Genomic DNA, 14,738 nt, shown 5'->3' on the forward strand with positions numbered 1-14,738 from the left:
TGCTTGAACAAGAGAAATGACAAGCTTTCCTTGCTCAGAAATCACATAAAACACAAGGAGCTGAATGTTGGCTTTCACCTGAGCTGGGGGGGCTCATCAGTGGGGGAGGGGGGCACAGAGTCAAAGGGGTCCAGGTGTTGTGGAGAACACACACAGGAAGACATCCAGCCTTGTCCCATTCCTGGGAAAAGCAGAGTGCCACGGAGTACCAGCAGCTTGTGGCTCAAGAAAACAATTTGGAAACACACTGCTGAATCAGTAAGGAAAGGAGCCTTGCTGTAAAAGGGATTTTGTTTATTTTTATGAGACACCAAACCATGGGGAACCCCCTGAAAACAACATTTTTGTTGCCTACTTCAACCTGACCTTGCCATGTGACCACCCAGAGATCAGGACCGAGGAAGCATCACTTTTCCCTAAAATTCACCAAAATCCTCAAGTTATTTGTAAAGTGTGACCTTAAAGTGCTGATGCAATTTCATGCTGCCCTGAACCCCTTCTGTCCATGTTGTTTCCTGTACCTACCAAGTGAACACAGCACTGAACACACAGGGATGGTACCATACACAGATGGGTTTGAGGTGCGTGAACTCAAAACCGTCACTCAGCATTTGCAATTCCAGCTTATAAATAAAAAGCTCTAAATCAGATAACTCAGCTTTAACTCTAAATGATTACTTTCTTATCTCACTTCAACTCCAGAGATACGGGACGATTCTCTACTGTAGTTTAATTTGGAATCCAAAACCATGACAAACAGTTAAACTTTACTATAACAATGTCAGTGTTATTCTGGTAATGACTGAAGGCTGCCATCTGAATGTACACACACTTCCTATATTTTATCTAAACGATTCTGTAACATGTTCATGTGGGAAAACTAATTACAACTCTGAGCAATTAACTGCCCACAAGTTCTCTGGTTCAACCACACCTGAGGGCTCTGCCTGTTGCAGGGAACTTTGAGCGAAGGTGTTTACAGGTTCCAAAGTCCTCCGGCTTATTAGCATAAAGGGACTGGTTTTCATTCATTGCTGAGTCATAGATACAGCACAAACTGGGGAGTCCCCTCTGCTTTGCCTTCAAATGAGTGTTTAGAAGGCAGGTTTTGACAACAGCACTTGACAATTTCTTTTTTATGTACATAGTGAGTAAAATGAGGAGATGGGCAGGCTTTGTTGTGGCTGTGGCAGAGCACTAAGGCTATTCCCAGTGAATATACAGGCAGCACAGCACAAACCCAAACTGCAACTGAAGCTGCTGTGCCCCAGTCTGGTGAGAAGCATTTGCTCCTCACCACTCACGTTTCCTGCACAGCCAACTCCTGGACAGGGAGTTTCATAGTTCATGGACAAAGTAACCTGAAACTCGGGCTTGGGGAGGCGATGGCGAAGCTGCTCCTTGCCAAGCCACCCTGCTCTGTGCCACACAAACAATGAAGCCATCCATAAGCTGCTCAAACGAGTTCCACAAAGTGACATTCCCCGGCATCACAACTGCCTTTGGCTCTCCAGGCGCCTGCCACCAGGTCCCTGCTGTCAGCCCTCTTGCAGCCACCAGCCTTTAAGGCCAATTTGTTCTGAGAATTGAACTCCATGAAAAGGCCATGAGCTTTTTCCACTCTGTTGCCTCTGTTCTGGGTCGAGCCTGGAAGAGAATCTACATAAAACTGCTTCCAAATTCTACTTATGACAAGCATGACTGAAATAGTTTGCAAAGGAAAATACCTCACAGTTTAACAAGCAGTTGCTTACCAACAGCTGCAGCGAGCACACTAAACTCAGCCCAAAGACCATGGGGTTCAGACTGTTATTAGTGTGTCACAAGAGAAAGACACTGCCCATCAGGTGTCCTTAGGCTCTTGAGTTTCACAATTTCACTTTTAAGGCCTCTACTTAGCCTTGGAAAGAAATTTTCCAAGTCACTGTTAGAAGGCAGGTATGCAAATAACAAGTTTCAGGCAAAGCTTGACCCACAGTAGTAATTAAATATCAATGAATGAATGAGAAATAACTCCATAAAGCTGTGTAATTTCTTCTGTTTAAACACAGCAGGTCTTACCTCTGTCTATGTAGAAAGGTTTCGAACCAAGGCAGAAAATTAAAATACATACAGGGGCACAACCTGGCACACGAGGACACGGAGCAGCGAGTGCTGGGTGCTCTGGTGGGTCTGTTTGCTGCTCTTCTCCTGACATCCCTGAGATGCAGACCTTAAACCCCTAACTTCATAGGAAAGTTATAAAACGCTTTGATACTGGTGCTGGAGACAGAAGGCAGCTATGGGTCTTGGCATTTACTCCCTGTCCATGTTTTTCCAATCAGGAGAGCTGGATGTGGCTCGCTTTGAACAGTCAACAATAGCTCCAAGTTTACTGCAAGGGAAACCAATAAGCATTTCAAACTCTGCTATCTCCCAGTCCCAAACATTTGGTTGCTTTTAAAGAGATAACAGCAAGATTTATGGATCCTGCTCTTACCCCAGAAATCTCTGGAAAATGGCACCAACAACCACAAGGCAGGACCGAGCTCTGAGTGCTCTCATCACCCACTGTTTTGTTTTCTTCAGGACACAAGATGTTCTCGTTGGGTACAGCAAGGCTGACAGACAAAATCCTCTCGATTTCATACTTGGCTTTCTAATATCTTAGGCCAAAGAGTCATTTTTTGACCCTCATTTTACCCATCCATAAAAAGTATTGATCAATCCCAGAAAAATATTGAGAGAATTTACTGTTGGTAAGTTCTTACACTGCAATTCTTTGGAAAGGAAGAAGATCTACATCAGTTTAAAATTCATTCATTCAAACACACCATACCTCATAAAATTTGTTCCATTTTATTAATTCCTTCATAGTATTTTTACCTTCTTGCACTTTAGTTTGTAGCTTATCTCATACATTAGCTACATTCACTGAAATAAATTTGGTGTTTAGAAAATCCAACAATAACCTGCTATAGTAACTCTAAGCAACTTTGGCACTGCTGTTCTTTAAAAGTATTTTCATGATTACTGGGACTCCTGTCAATGTTTCAGCAAAGAAGGAAATAGGAAGTTATTTCTTATATTAGAAATCAACATTACAGATATCACTAACTAAAACTAAACTTGTTTAGGGAACAGCTCAGAACTGCTGCATAAGATACAAGCAAAGCATTAAAAACAAACAAGCCCCTCTTTTCTTCCCCTCCTGTACTACTACTTATGAACCAATTTAAAACCCATTTAAATATCAACAGCATTTCAGGAAAAATATGAGATTCTAAGATTAAAATGGAAAGTGTGGCTTTATTTCCCAAGGAACTAAGGGAACATCCATCCTCACAGGACAAGTCCATACACCAGCAACAGCTTAAAAGCTCAGACACAACAATGACTGGGGGTCACTTTTGCTGGTCACTGTGCTTAGATATAGCCAAGGTTTTACTTTTACAAGCTAAAAACACACTCACAGTCAAAAGTTCAAGTTTTGGGAAACACACTGCCTTTTGTAAACCCAACAAAAGACCTACTTATCCATTTAAATATGTTATTTTGGAAAAATCTCTCAAATTCCATACTCCTCTGAAGAAGAAACTACGCCTTAAGTGCCTTGCACCAGCACTTTGTATTTAGGCTCGACCAAGCTGAGTCCTGCTGAGCCAGGGCTGTGCAAACACAGTAATAAAGGTATCCAAGAGATGACCTGGCATGTGTTAATTAAAAGCAAAGAAAACCCCTGTCACACATGGGAAACACAAGTCTGATGCCCAGCGCATGGCAGCGTAACTACACTTATCATCAAGACACCAGAACTGGCTTCTGGCGGAATTATTCCAGTGCCTGGGATTTACATGGTGTTCCTCTGAGCGGGACTCGAGGAATCAGCAGAACAGGTCTGGGTGCTGGGTGACAGTGCCTGCAGCGCCCGGGGAGAGCCAGCCCAGGCCAGGCTGGAGCAGCACTGAGGCACACCTGTCCCCAAGGGAGAGCCCTGCCATCACCCTGGCTGGCCACGCTCCGTGCGGGAACATGCCCAGCTCCGGACACAAGGCTGTGCTTCCAGCAACGGGGCAGTGAGTCCCCTTCTCTCCCTGCACAATCCCATCCTAACAACACAAGGAAGGCAAGCAAACGCAGGAGCTGCGTTCTGGAGACATTAAAGCATTTTTTACAAGACTTCCTGAAGGCAATTCCCCACCTGTGGAAAGCAAGCCCAGCTGTGCAGCAGCTGGCAATCCCTGCAGGTGAGTCCCGGCGTTCTGCTGGGTGGGAGCAGAGCGCTATCGCTGTCAGGGACCACGCAGAGGCATTCTCAGAAATTGTACATTTCTGGCACTGGTTGTGGAAACCCTGAGAAGATAGAGGAGTTATCTTGGCAGGGGATGGTGTTTAGTCACACGTTACCTGAGGGCCTGCACTTCCTCTCTCACCCAACCCTCCCTGCTTAGAAATCCCTTTATTTCTTAACACGTGTACCCAGACTGATCATTGATTGATCAGATGTAACAATAAAACAGAATTTTGGGGGTTTTTTCCCTGAGTGTGCCACATTACTGTGCTCGCATTAAAACTTAGGATGAGTTGCTACATTAAGCAAACACAATTATTTTAGACTAAAACACTTAAAGGGACTGAAATGTGTTACAGCACTACTTCCGTCGCAAGCTAAAAGAGGGACAGCAGAAAGCCACATAAAAGTATCAGAAGTATAAATCACAGGATGAATAAGCATATTTGCTGTAATAACTGTCAACCATTAAAAAAAGCCAATCACGTCACCACGGAGCAGCTTTTAGAGCTTCGGAAGGGCTCTCGGTCACGTCCTGATGTCATTGGAGCAGGATTTCAGAGTTCCGAAGTTCCCAGTTAGTAAACCTGAAGCAGAAGTTCCTCAGTGCAAACACCACACACAGAGTCTCCTCCTCGCTCGAGCACAAACCCCAAACCCAGCCAGAAACCAGAGCAAGAGCCATAAAACCATCCACTCCTTGTTTTTTTTTTTTTTTTGGGGGGGGGGGGAAGGAGAGTTACTCCTCACCCAGAGCTGGAAGCAGCGCTGCGGCAGCGGGAGAGTTTCCAAAAGTTTTTCAAAAGGGAAAAAAAACAAAACAAAACAAACAAAAAACCCCAAGAGGGGAAAAAAAAAAACTTTCCCACTCACAAGTGCCTACTTACCAACGCCAGGAAATAATCAGCAGCGTTCCTAGTCGCAGTCATCCTCGCCGGCAGCACAGCCCCCCGGCACAGCCCCTCGCCCGGCCGCCGCTCCCCGGCGCTCCCACCATCCCGGGCGGGCACCGCGCCTCCGCCGAACCCCGCTCCCCGCCGCTTCTCCGGGCGAGCTCCGGGAGCGTACAAAAGGCCGAGGAATAGGAGCCCGGAGCTGCTGCTCGCAGGCTCCTCCCATGAGGCTCCCCGAGGAAAGGCCGGAGCGGCCGCGGTGCCGCGCCCGGGTCCTCCCCCGTCGGCTCCGGCGCTGCCGCCGCCCCGGGGCGTCGGAGCCCGGCGGGGCAGGGCTGGGGCTCCCGCAACAAAGGAGCGAAACCACCAACGCCAGCCCCACTGACCGCCTCACACGTGGGTTGTCTTCTCTTTTTTTTTTTAAGTTTTTATTTCCCCCCCCTCCCCTCGGTTTTACGGTGGAATTTCGGAGTTTGCATCCGCTGGAGGGGGGGGATGTGGAGAGATTAAATTACGGTGTGTGTAACGCTTAAAGCACACACAGATAGCTCCCAATGTTTTAAAAGCCACTTAAGAAGAGCCTGGTTTAATTGATGGTGTTTGGCAACTTTTTTTTTTTTTTTTCCCCAAGTTTCAGGCTGCAGGAATGGTGTTTTGCCCAACCTTAAACAAAACTTTTTTAAATGGTTTCAGGATGTAAAGTTTTTAACACCTTTCACAGAAGCATTATGTGTTTCTAGCTAAACAAATAACATTTTCTTAAATCTAAACCAAACCATTTTTAATCCTAGCTGAATTGTTGGGTTAAATTCCAGCTCCTAAAGTCACCCAGGTTTTCTCATAGGTTTCTTTACCTGCCTTCTTATAGGTTAATCTTATTTTTCAATCTTTCTTATGGGTTTCTTTACCTGCCTTCTTGTTTCTTTACCTGCTTTCTTATGAGTTTCTTTCTTTCCATAGGTTTTTACCTGCTTTCTTATAGGTTTCTTTACCTCTAAGAAAATGGGGCAGTTTTAATTAGTTACATGCCCTTATTAATCTCTTAGGTTTCCTATGGGTTTATTACAACACGAAAGAATGGCTTTACAGGTAATTAAGTCTGGATGGGGATACACCAAATTGCATATACGAGCTGCCAGCACCCAAGGAATTAACTGAGTCTCTCCCCAGGGAGATCATTATCATGTTTATAACATGCCATACAATAACTATAAGCTTTATGATATCTATCCCACAGCAAGAGAGTTGGTAGATTGGGCATTTGGTAAGCAATCAAGATACTTCAGATGAAATACTGGGACTACAGAGACTCAATTTAGCTGAGTTAGTTTCCCAGCTGACTCCCTGTCTCCAAACTCTTCAACTGTGGTGCCAGCCACATCTTGGGTGACAAAACTGACACTTCCTCTTCTTCAGAACTCAGTCCAGCCCCTAGCAGGACTGTGCATTTCCTTTTAATATTAAGGTACAGTAATGATACCTGGTGGACTCCTCAAAGCATCAATTCAGAACTGGGCTGCAGGGAGGGAAATATATTAATCAGTTTTTAATTTTTTAACTCTTGGACAGTTCCTACTTCTAGCTCTTGTCTGATCTTCTATAAGCAAAAGGAGGCAACAGATTTTTGTTCAGGTGAATTTTGTATTAGAGGAGAACTTTCCCATCTAGTCTGAAAGCAGAAGACAGGTATTTCCCCTCCATGTGCTCATTGCTGCTTTTAACAATTCAGATAGCTGTACAGGAACTAGAAGGCTACACCAAATGATCCCCAGACACCAAATCAGGCACTGTAATGGCTTAAAATGCTGAAAAACATGTAGACTGCCACCATCATCTGGGCTGCAGGGTATGGCTTTTCATGGGGCCAACACTGTGAATGGTATGGGGAGAACCCACTTGGTTGCAGCACTGGGAGCCAGTAGCACCCACTCTGACAGCAAGAATTAAGATGAGTCTCAGAGTTAAAACTTTCTTGGGAGAGTGTCTCTCTCATATCCTGCTTCCCAAGCAGTAGGAAACCAGCCATGGAAAAATTTACTGTGATTTTTGATACAGTTACAAGGATCCAGTCCCCCTCTCATTTTGGGGGGAATTAACCTCTTTTGCCATCTGGAAGCCATTTCACAAATAGCTTCTGCAGGTATAACTGCCCTGAGGGGGAGGGAAACCCTGGAAAGAGGAAGATTCATTAAAATAAATTTTTATTTTCTTTGCAAGCAGCACTTCAGTCTGGCTCAAAGCCGTGGCCACAGACAAGCCATGTTCCTGCTAACAGAACCAAATCGAACATTTTTGGAATAAATGGTCATTTTTCGCAAACAACATACCTCTCCGTGTTTATTCCTTAGCCTTTTGCTGTGCCAAAACCTTTGGACCAACTGTGAAGCAATTTCAACCCACCTTTGTGACAGAAACATTTCCAATTGTCTCCTAGTGCCTTCTGCTACTTAACCATGGGAACCTGATAGGCTGAAACTCCAGGGAAAGCTCAGGTGTGCCTGAGCTACCTTAACAGAAGGCTTGGGCAGGACAGAGGGAACCAGCTGAAAGCAACAGGGAAACAAGAGATAAGCAAGCTCCCAGCAGACAATGACAGGGTAGGGGTGGCTGTCAGGGTGCAGCAGGGCCAAGCTGGCTGGGGCAGATCAAAGAGCTGCCAAGGAAAGCCTTGCAAAAGATTTCTCCGGAGGCCACAGCTGGGCTGGAGTGGCGAGTGGCTGATGAGAGGGATGGGGAGCAGGAGACATCCCACAGGATGGCTGTGCCAGAGCCCAGGCCTTTCCCTGGCTCCCTGCGAGGAAAATCCAGAAAGCATCAGGATGGCACAAACTAAGGGGGGACACTTTTAAAAACGTAGATCATGGAATCACGGAGTGGTTTGGGCTGGAAGGGACTCATCCAGTGCCATCCCCTGCCATGGGCAGGGACACCTTCCACTGTCCCAGGCTGCTCCAAGCCCCTTCCAGCCTGGCCTTAGACACTTCCAGGGATCCAGGGGCAGCCACAGCTTCTCTGGCCACCCTGTGCCAGGGCCTGCCCACCCTCCCAGGGAAGAGTTTCTTCCCTATATCAAATCTAGCCCTGCCCTCTTTCATTTTAAAGCCATTCTCCCTTGGCCTATCACTATATGGCCTTCTGAAAAATGCATATGTGATTTTAAATTGTTCTTTGTGAAAACTTGGTGCCCGTTTTACAACAAATCCATAGAAATGTACTTCAGTTTGTTCAAAGTAAAAGAGGAGCTTCTCGTTTGCATTTCCTAACCAGAGGCTCACAATCATTCACTCTGCAAAACCACAGACCCAATTAACTGCAGAGCAGCCTGGCTGAGATACCAAGCCAAGTTCTGTAACAAACACCTGAACTTTATACTTCTGCTACTTTCCACATACAAATTACCCACAGCCATCATTTGTGGTGGCTGAAAATTAGGTTGTGCATTTCCCAGCAATTTTTACTGGCAAGGCTTTGGGATGGCTGTCTCTTTAAATTCCCAGACTTTCACCTTAATCTGAAGCAAAGTTTAATGTTAACCCATTACAGCTTGCAGGATAAAAGTGATGGGAAACTGCCATTTTACAAATTTCCAATTAAGTAAGATTGGTTTTTAGAAAACCCTAGGCTAGACTCGAAGCCTCACAAATTCCAATGATAACTTCTCTAGCAAACCAAGTTTATCTGGAGTTTCTACCAGAAGAACAAGATTTGGAGAATGGTAGATGTAACATAAGTTTCATGTACCATCACAACACTCAAAAAAGAAAAAAAAGATAAGACATGAAAAATCTTGGAGACTTTAAATATTCAGCAAAACTAATTCTATATTTTGAGTCATTTAATGACGTTGTTAGGAAGGGGAAATGGAAGTTTTAGGTGTCTATTTATTTTTTTCCTTAGTTGTTAGTAACTGAGCAATGTATTCGTGCTTTTAGCTTCCATTCCAGGAAACAAATCCAATCTTCTCTGTCTGCTGCAGAGTTATTCTTAGCTGGCTTTGATATTTCTATCAGCTAGGAGAGCATAACAATGTTATCATGGTTACAAATTCCAAAGATTTTACATAAGCTCTTGAGTGCCTTAAGAAAAAAAAAAAAAAAGGGCTTTATTGATTACACTGTTTGTGTTTCATTAGCCAAAGCAGCTAGGAAAAACATTCTGGAGAAGAATTTTAAAAAAACAGTTTGATGAGTTTCATGGAGCATGTGCTCCATGTTTTTCAGAGCACCATGGACAAAGAGAAGCCAAGATTGACAGGTTGGAGGCTGGAAAACACCAGGCCAATGAATCATTTAAATCCTACTTGTCTACATACAGCCTGTCTTCCTAATTTGATTTTTTAATCTGTTGAAACAACTAGACACCCCTCTTATTAAAGCAGAGCAGGACAACTGTGGGTGTAGTGCTTGTAGGATGGTCTGGGTGGAAAAGGATCACAGGACAGGGCAGAATTCTCCCTGGCTCACCTGCCAGAGGCTCAGGGCCAAGTCCTTTGCTGGGATCACTCCAATGGAGCAGAGAGTTTTGGGCCAGCATTTACCCCCTCCAAAGGCAGGCTGCAGCCTCTCACACAGCTGCCTTGAAAGGAATGTACCAAGAGGGAAAGAAAGTCAATTAGTGAAATTAAATTGGAAACAACCTTGTGGAGTCCTGGGGCACTTTTGGACAGCTGGTTATTTTACTGAGGATACCAAACAGGGGCAGTGGGGAAGAGGAAGGATTAAGCCTGGCTGAACACAGAGGAGGTGCCAAGCACATTCCAGCAAGGAGAACAAGATTACCACAACATTCTAGGGCTGGTCCTTCCCTGCAGCGCAGAATGGTGGCAATCAGCATTTCACAGGGACCTTAGAATCCAGAACAAGTATGCCTTTGATTGCAGCAATTAACATTTCTGCACTTATTACTGCAATTTGAGAAGAAGTACTTCTTACAGACACTCCAAAGACACTCACTCCACTGTAAGAATTAACCTGTGAGGTGAGTGTAGATGGACAGGCCCCAACGGATCCATATAACATTTTTTTATTTTTCCAGAGTACCCAAATGTTAAGGAATTGCAATAACTAAAAACTCCCCTCTTTTTTTTAGCAATGCATCTGTGGATTTCCATGCACCTGGACCAGTATTGATAAGATGGGCTCCAAAGAATCAACATAAAAGAAAAGAGGAAAAACAGAAAGAAAAGGGTATTGCAAGATCTTGTGGAGTTGTAGCTCTTCAGACACATCTGTGTGTCTGTAATTGCTGTTTTCAGAGATGGCCTCCACCGGGTTCAAAGCTGGGGCTAATCCTACTTCTTATATTCTATTAGAAGTAGGGACCATGGACGAAGCTCCACGGTACCCAATTTTCCAAGAAGCCAGAAGATACAGTGTTGGAATAGGGAGAACAGGGGATCTGTAAGATGCAGAAATTATTTTGAGAAAACAGGTTGAAAAATACATCTGGGGAAATCTAATTAGGGGGGAAAAAAGTAATCTGAAAGTAATTTTTATTTAATGAGGAAAGAAGACTGAAAATGATGCTAAACTTCCCGTGCAGACATTGGACAAAGTATGGCAGTGTCTGTGCTGGATTTCTTTAGCAAATGCCTGTATTTGATTAAATAAATGTAAAGTCTTGAGAAACACAGAAGGATGTGTGAAAACAGCAGCTCATCTACCACCCATCCATGTCAGTACCTACCTTACAATGTGTGTCATGGTCTCACATACCTGGCTTTTCACTGGAATGTTTTTTGAATACAGCAGGGCATACTATCCAATCAGCATTTTATAAATACTTTACAAATTTCATAAATACTTAGATGCTGCCTAAACCAGAGGTCATTGACCATTCCATGGTCAATGGAATCCATGAGAGTAGTTGGCAAAACTCCCTTTCACTTCCTAGAAAGCAATGGGAGATGTCTGTTGGGTAAGAGCAAAGGTATCTTAATTTTACTCTGCTGTGAATAGAAAAATACCAAAACTAAATATCTCAGACTTCACGCAGATGAAATTCCCACTGAACTGCCCATCCTATTAATTTAGTTCAGAACTGGAGGCATGTCCAAAGGCACAACTGTATTAACAGCTGCACCTACTGAGGATAACAATGACAGTAAGAAGGGAGGTAAATAAAGAGAAAGAATTCAGATATAAAGAAAGAAGAGCAGGAGGGATAAATAACCAGATTGATTTTGTGCATTTCATTTATGTGTAAATCACCTCCAGCTATTTTTCCCTTTGCTTTGTGATCCTGAGATGCTACACACCTGAATCAATTTTGAGGTTAAAAAATAGGGAATTAAAGACCTGCATTATCAGTGTTTTGACAAGTTTCCTTTTAACTGCAAACTCTTGTTTTCAGATGCTAACAACACAAAGCCTTAGTGCTCAAAACCCACTTGCCTGATCTGAAAAGCAGTTCTACATTCCCCACCTCATCCAGCAAGACTGTTAAAATATTTAATACTGTTTGTCATGGAGACAAAAAAAGACCAAGTCATATTTATTAAGGAGTGAACATTCTTTTTGGAGTTACTGAACTCGCCAATTTTTGATGGCAAGAACAAAGAATGAAGCAATTCCAAAAGTATATCTGGACCAACTTTAGAGATCTTGTCTGACCTATGCAGAGGACATAAGGAGTGTTTTTCAAGTAGTTTTGCTGACTCCCAACTGCTGCCATGTACTTCCCACATAAAAACACTGTTTTGAGTGGTGCGTGATGGGAGTCAGTACAGCAGACCTCTGCGTTCTCTAAGAGCATGGGTGTCACTGCTTGCAGTGTGTTTACAGCTCCCTGTGCTCTTCCCTGACTGCACAGCCAGCCCAGCTGAGCCCCTGAGCATCTTTGTGAGCCTGCAACACCCAGAGGCCTGTGAACAAACCCAGCGTTTTGCCAAACCAACAAATCAGCCAACACATGCAATGTGTTCTCTGTAACCTGCACATTTGGGAATCACTTCACAGCCTCCCCCTCTAAAAGCTCCCTCAGTACCTTTTCCAAGAGACAATGGCAGCTTGCATGTGCCATTTGAATTACAACAGCTTATCAAAAAATCCATCCCACCTCTGAACATCCCGAAAATTTTGCCATCATTTCCAAGTTTATTCCACGCTCTGCTCAACATCTGTCACAGTCCATGATGCAGACAGGAGCATTTCAGGGACTTCAGGGCTCCCTGTATGTACAGGAACCTCCATTCTCCATGAAAGAAAGATGAAGTGTGGGTTACATTACAGATCTGTGAGTATCCATTGCAAGAGGAGAAAAAAAACAGAAAAACCAACTCAAGTCCTGATCTTTCTTTCCAAGTAAACCTCGGACAGAAAATAAGGCAATTGGACGCGCAATAAGTAGGAAAAATGACGTTTTTGATGCCCAAATGTGGCCATTAGGAATACAGGTTTTTAGTTATTGGCTTGGTAAAGAGAGTTAAAAACATGAAAACAAATTGTTTTTTTTTTCAGTCTGTTTCAATGCTGACAGACAGGTTTGCTAAAATCCAGCTCTTCCCTGCTTCTGCTGGTAGCACAGCTGTACTTCCACAAGGAAGTGTGGCTTCAGCCACAATCTCCGTTCCAAAAATGACTTCCTTTTTACTGAAGATTTGAAGGGAAGTGACTGGTGCTGTACTATTGCCTGCAGACATAAGGACTCTCCTTATCAGTTGCCCAGAGTTGCCTCCCTAAAGGAGGTGGGAGCAGGAATCACTCCAGGCAGCACTTGGATTCACTGTTCATCTCAAGACCAGCCTCCTCTCAGGGCATAGCCACAAAGGGAAGAAATTCATCTATTTCCTCTCCAGGAAGAACTCCTAACAAGGATTTAAGAGTCAGATCACACAGCTTTACCCCCTCATGCACAATTCAGTGGGGTTTCAACATATGGGATCTTGTAAGAGAGGGAATTACAGAGAAGCAGTGGAAGGGGAGGAAACAAAGCTGAAACCATTCAGAACCTTCTCCCTCTGAGAAAGAAGGTTCTGAATGGCTCTCAGAACTATTTCTTTCTCCTAAACATAATTTACTTGTTATTGATATTTGTTTTGAGAGCTGGGGAGGAATCTTTCTCCCTGGAGTTCTCTATATCAGGTCCATATCCTCACAGTCAGCTCTTAGAAATGTGCACCTCATTTTGCGTGGCTGTAGTAGTTTATCCTCTGTAAGAATGACAGGGCAATAAACCACTGCAAAGCACTCTGAGCTTTGTGGCTGACATACACAGCATATGGAACACACCTTGAAATTTAATGATACAAATCCAGTTTTAACCTCAGAGGAAAACTGAATTGGTCAGTGTATTGTACTTGATGAAGACAGACCAGCCAGCTCAGCTAATGCTCTCTGCTTCTTTTTTGTGATATAAATGCATTTTGCTCTAAAAACGAGCCTGACAAGAGCAGGGTTTCCTCTGTACCTCTGAGAGTCCCCAGTGTTTCAGCCTTTTGGACAGCCACAGTCCAAAATGAGCAGCTGCCTGTTGATGCAAACCCTCACGCTGGAAAAACAGGTGATAATGAATTCTTGAAGCATATGCAAGCATTAAGCAACTACTCTGTGAATTGTCAGCAGCTGTTTCAAGAGCCCTGCCCTGCCTGCCACAGGTATCTATTTAAAGTATGGTACCCGCCCTGATATGAAGCACATGCACAGACACATGCACTGCCCAGAGTGCCTAATGGCTCCTGAGCCAGCCCATGCCAGCAATTTGTTTGGGAATTTCAAAGCTACTCACTGTGAAGCTTCCCATCGTATAAAGGGAAGCAAACAGAAAAGAAAGGACCTCAAGAGAAGTAACAGGGTCTAATTTCCTTGTCGTTTTATAGACAAATCCTTCAAGAGAAAATCATATAGCTGTCCTGGTTTCCAACACTTCTAATATTTTTCTAAAGTACATTCTGCTCACAGAATTAGATCCCATTCAGCCTCCATCCCCGGCACACATACAGAAGGAAGAACTCCCCCACATTCTCACCACAACAGAAACACTTGAGGTATGTTCACTTACAATATGGTTTTATCACCTCAACCTTGAAGGAATGTGGCACTGAAACATTTTCCCTCATTGATCAGTTAGTGCCATCTACGTTTTTGGGATTACTTAGATTCCATCTCTGCAGACCAATTATTGGATCGTCTGATACAGTTTAGCTTTTCCCTGTTGCCCTGTGCTCTGTCTCTGTCTATCGCTGCCTCCTCTGATACAGAAAGGAGAGGGACAGTGTGCCAGGGAGTTGTGAGGTTACAGAGGAAGCAGTGACATGACTAGATAAAGGGAAATCACCTGTTCTAAGATCGTAATTATCCTGAATTAACTGCACATCAAACTAGGAATTCAAACGGCAAAGTAGAAGCTCATTAAAAAAGAAAAAAAAAAAAGTCTTAACTTTATTAAAGCAGTTACTGCTAGGTGTGGAAAATAGGAAGAAATAAAACCAAAAAAGCAACTCTGAGGCTCCACAAGTCCCAGCTCAGAAGAATTCACATCTGAAACAACTCCATGTCATTAGAAACACTGAATAACATGGTGATCAAAGGCACTGTCAGTGCAATTATATTGTACGGGAGGATAAGAGGGAGGCCCAG

The 14,738-nt window shown here is 43.8% G+C and overlaps 1 protein-coding gene across 15 annotated transcripts in view; it reads right to left on the reverse strand.

The window, feature by feature from the left end:
* Positions 1 to 14,738, reverse strand: part of TACC2 (transforming acidic coiled-coil containing protein 2) — a 130,060-nt gene that overhangs the window by 75,206 nt on the left and 40,116 nt on the right. The window lies entirely within an intron of this gene.

The sequence above is a fragment of the Corvus moneduloides genome, chromosome 8 (genome assembly GCF_009650955.1).
Source record: "Corvus moneduloides isolate bCorMon1 chromosome 8, bCorMon1.pri, whole genome shotgun sequence".
Classification (NCBI taxonomy): domain Eukaryota; kingdom Metazoa; phylum Chordata; class Aves; order Passeriformes; family Corvidae; genus Corvus; species Corvus moneduloides.